Here is a 4159-nt window from a genome sequence, read left to right as displayed (position 1 = left end):
TTACAGTAGCATCCTCCCTTACGGGTTAGCCACATTTAAGTGGAAAATATACTTCACAATGTCGTGCAGCTACTGTGTATACCTCGCTCAGAGATTTATTATTGATTACATAATTGTTTCTTAAATTGAAGATTTATCTTCCCCATTTAATTCAGTTCCCTGGCCCACTCTCCACCTTCCCTTCCGGTTTCATACCCTTTCGCGTTTGACAATCACATACCTATTCGCCTTTGCATTTCGAATTTCCGAATGTCTGTAACAAAGAATTAACCATCAAAATATAAGGATTGCATAGGCAAGGTAATTCTTTGCACTCATTACAGATATGTGGCCCTAAACTTAAATTACTTGGCCATTTCGTCCATTAACTTTTGAGTTTCTAAACAACACATACCTACACATTTCCGCACACATAAAGAGAAGTAACTTATCTTCAACCTCAGTACTGTCATACCCTCTGAACTAAATGAAATAATTTCCCTCTCTCAAAAAGTATTTCGTGAATACATATTTTTTAAAATTAAAGATTTATCCTCTTCATACCATTTCCCTTTAATCCGTTGACTCCTAGCTGATTCTTTCTTTTTTCTTTACTCTTTTTATTCTTTTATTCTTTCTTTTGTCTTTTAGTTGTTTCATTCATTGGACTGCAGTCATGTTGGGGCACTGCTTTGAAGGATTTAGTGGAACAAGTCGTCCTCAGTAGTTATTTCATGTCCGATGCTTATTTTATCGGATTCTTTTGCTGAAATGTTAAATTACAGGGCCGTAAGCAAAACAACATCGGTTATGAAGTAGTGGTGGCGGAACAAACACAAACATAAACTTATCTATCTATCTATCTATCTATCTATCTATCTATCTATCTATCTATCTATGTCTGTCTGTCTATCATTCTGTCCGTCTATCTATCTATCTATCTATCTATCTATCTATCTATCTATCTATCTATCTATCTATCTATCTATCTATCTATCTGTCTGTCTGTCTGTCTGTCTGTCTGTCTGTCTATCTATGAGGGCTGGGCATGCCGTGGTTGATGATGCGCAGACACGCGCTGAGACTGCGACATCTCTGGCTCTATGTAGACGACGGTGAACAGGTGTGGTCGCCGTTTGTGAGGCACGCTTTCCCGCAGCTCGTCTCCATGACCGAACTGCAGTCGTGGATCAAAAAGAGGCCGAGGAAGGGCGAATGGCACCGCGAGTGTCGCGTTGCTCTCAAGCAACTCTGCCGTCCTGGGTCGACCTTAAGTGACTTCAACACAACCAAAGCATTCTATAGGGGTTTAGTGGAGGGGAGGTACGACGACGAGCTCGGGGCGAACCTGGACGTCGACGAGGAGTACCTGACCCGCCTGTTCGGGACGACTTTCGGGCCAGGGCCCATGGACAACTTCCAGAGATCCCTGGCCTGGCAGTGCTACCGAGAAGCGCTACCCGTTCGGGATAAGCTCTACAGACACGGCTCGAGAAACACGGGGCCGACCTGCCCGAGATGCGGTCAGAGCGACGAAACCGTTCTGCACGCACTCGTTCAGTGTCCAACAATTTCCGACCTGTGGGCTTATGTCGAACAACTGCTGTCACGTGTGGGACGAGTCGGTTTATCAGCTGAGTCTATCGTCATATTGTCACGCCTCCTTCCTTCAAACGGGAAGGAAGAGCTATTTTCATCATCCTTGTGGCTATGGCGAAAGAATGTATCTGGTGGACGCGTCTGAAAGGATTGGAGACAAACACTTTCCTCTCTGGTCAATCTCTCATCAACTTCTTCAAGTACCACTTGAAAAGGAAAGTGAGAGTAGAGAGGCAAGTTTTGTCTAGCGAATGTTTTAAAAAAAGATGGGTGAATGTAGCAGAATGGCACGTATGAATGACGAAGCCACCTTGAGCATAGTCCTATGAACCCAGAAATCGAAAACAGAGAGTTGCTTATTTGCAAAAAAAAAAAAAAAAAAAAGAAATATAAAATGTGACTTCATTGACCGAGGTTACCGTGTCTTTTCCGTAGGCTTTTCTTTCCACGGGTAACCTCACCTGTCCTCCCCTTTACACTTCATATTGACATTTCTGTGATAACGATCCCTATTGATCAATTTTTTTTCCTCTCCCCCTTTTTTTTTTTTTTAACCCCCCCTTTTTTTTGTCCTCTTTCTCTCCTTTTACGATCCCTTTTGATCGAAACTCCCCCTTCCTTTTTTTTTTTTTTAAACCTTCAAAAGAAAAGCTCTACCTTGTAATTTGTTCTATCTGTGTGCAGCCCTGTGTGGCTAATAAAGAAACATATCTATCTATCTATCTATCTATCTATCTATCTATCTATCTATCTAACCATCTATCTATCTATCTATTTATTTATTTATTTATTTATTTATCTAGATAGATTGATAGATGTAGTTTGGGTTTCTTTCAGTTTCCGTCTACCATATTCCTTCATATATATATAACTTGTACTTACATACGAGAGGGTGCTGAAAATTTCCTGGCTTTAAGGGTATCGCGAAAGGCTCGGCTTAGAAAAACTGAAGGACCGCTGCAATAAGTGTGTGAATCTGAGAGGGGAATATATTGAGTAAAATTCTCGTTAACTGATCCTCCTGTATTTTCTTTTACCCAAAGCCAGGAACTTTTCAATACACCTTCATGTGTGTGTGTGTGTGTGTGTGTGTTTGTGTATAACTTGTACATACATCACGCACATATACACATATGTTTCTAAACAACACATACCTCCACATTTCCGCACACATAAAGAGAAGTAACTTATCTTCAACCTCAGTACTGTTATACCCACTGAACTAAAGGAAATAATTTCCCTCTCTCATCTGATTCCTCGTGTTTGACAACGATTATAGCATGTCTCGAAGAAAAACAAAAAAACAACAAAACAAAAAAACAACAAAACAAAAAAACAACAAAAGGAAACAGAAAGAAAAAAAACCTTAATAAAACCCCACCAATACTAAAACAACATTAAAAGAAATAAACAAAAAAAATATATAGAATTAGAAATAAAGAAAGCTTTCAGGATTCGCAGAGTAGAGTAAGGTTGTAAAAAAACACTTGCTCCCTTAAAGTTGAAAGCGGAGAGAGGGATGCGGAGGGGAAAAAGAAGGGTGGTTTATGAGAATAATAAATAAAATAAGAAAAAGAAAATCGTGGTTTTGACGCTATAAAAATGTTGGTAATAACGTAGAAGCAGTAGAGATGTCTTTATCGATATGTTTTTTCGAAACATATGTGGAAATCAATCATCTGATATTCAGCCAAAGTGCCCTCGCCCTTCCACCGAACCCCTTCCACCAATATGATTCTCATATATATATATATATATATATATATATATATATATATATATATATATATATTTATATATTGTTGTTCCTTTTGTCGATGTAGTTTTTTGTAATTTTTGTACTTTTCTGTTCCCTTTTTTTTGGCTATTTTTCTCTGACCTTTTGTTTTTGCACTAGCTGTAAATATAATTTTTGTTGCAGTTATTGTTGTAACGGCATTTCTTGTTTTTGCTACAGTTGCAGTAGGAAGCAGCAGTATTATTATTATTATTATTATTATTATTATTATTATTAGCAGTAGTAGTGGTAGTACAAGTAGGAGTAGTAATAGTAGTAGTAGTAGTAGCTGTGAACTTTGATAACGTAGATGGCGCTACTGTTATTTTATGGTTGCTCTTGTTTATTGTTTTATCGGTACAGGTATGCAACAAGTATTAGTAGTAGTAGCAGCAGCAGTAGCTACTGTAGACGCACTAGTGGTGGTAGTAGTAGTAGGAGAAATCGTAGATGCAACACATCGACGCATGCAATTCTGTAATTCCATGCGCAGCCTGATGCAATGCGCATGCGCCCATATTCCTTGTCTTCCTTTTGAAGTTGATGGTGTGACGTCACATTAAAAAAATACCTTATTCAGGATGGCAGGAATCCCTTAGTGACCCCAATTTACGAATAATTATATCCCAGTGTCTCAATTTCTTCCTTTGCCAGTCATCTGTATATATAGTAGACTAGTATAGGTACACCAAATACCATACGACAGAAATTGTTAGAGGATGCATACTAATTACCAAATGGTAATTAAGACTAGCCCCACTTGAGGAGGAAAGATAACAATTTTTTAAAAAGGAAACAATTTTG

This window comes from Octopus sinensis, linkage group LG28 (assembly GCF_006345805.1).
Source record: "Octopus sinensis linkage group LG28, ASM634580v1, whole genome shotgun sequence".
In the NCBI taxonomy this organism is placed as follows: domain Eukaryota; kingdom Metazoa; phylum Mollusca; class Cephalopoda; order Octopoda; family Octopodidae; genus Octopus; species Octopus sinensis.
Note: the sequence above shows the minus strand (reverse complement) of the source record.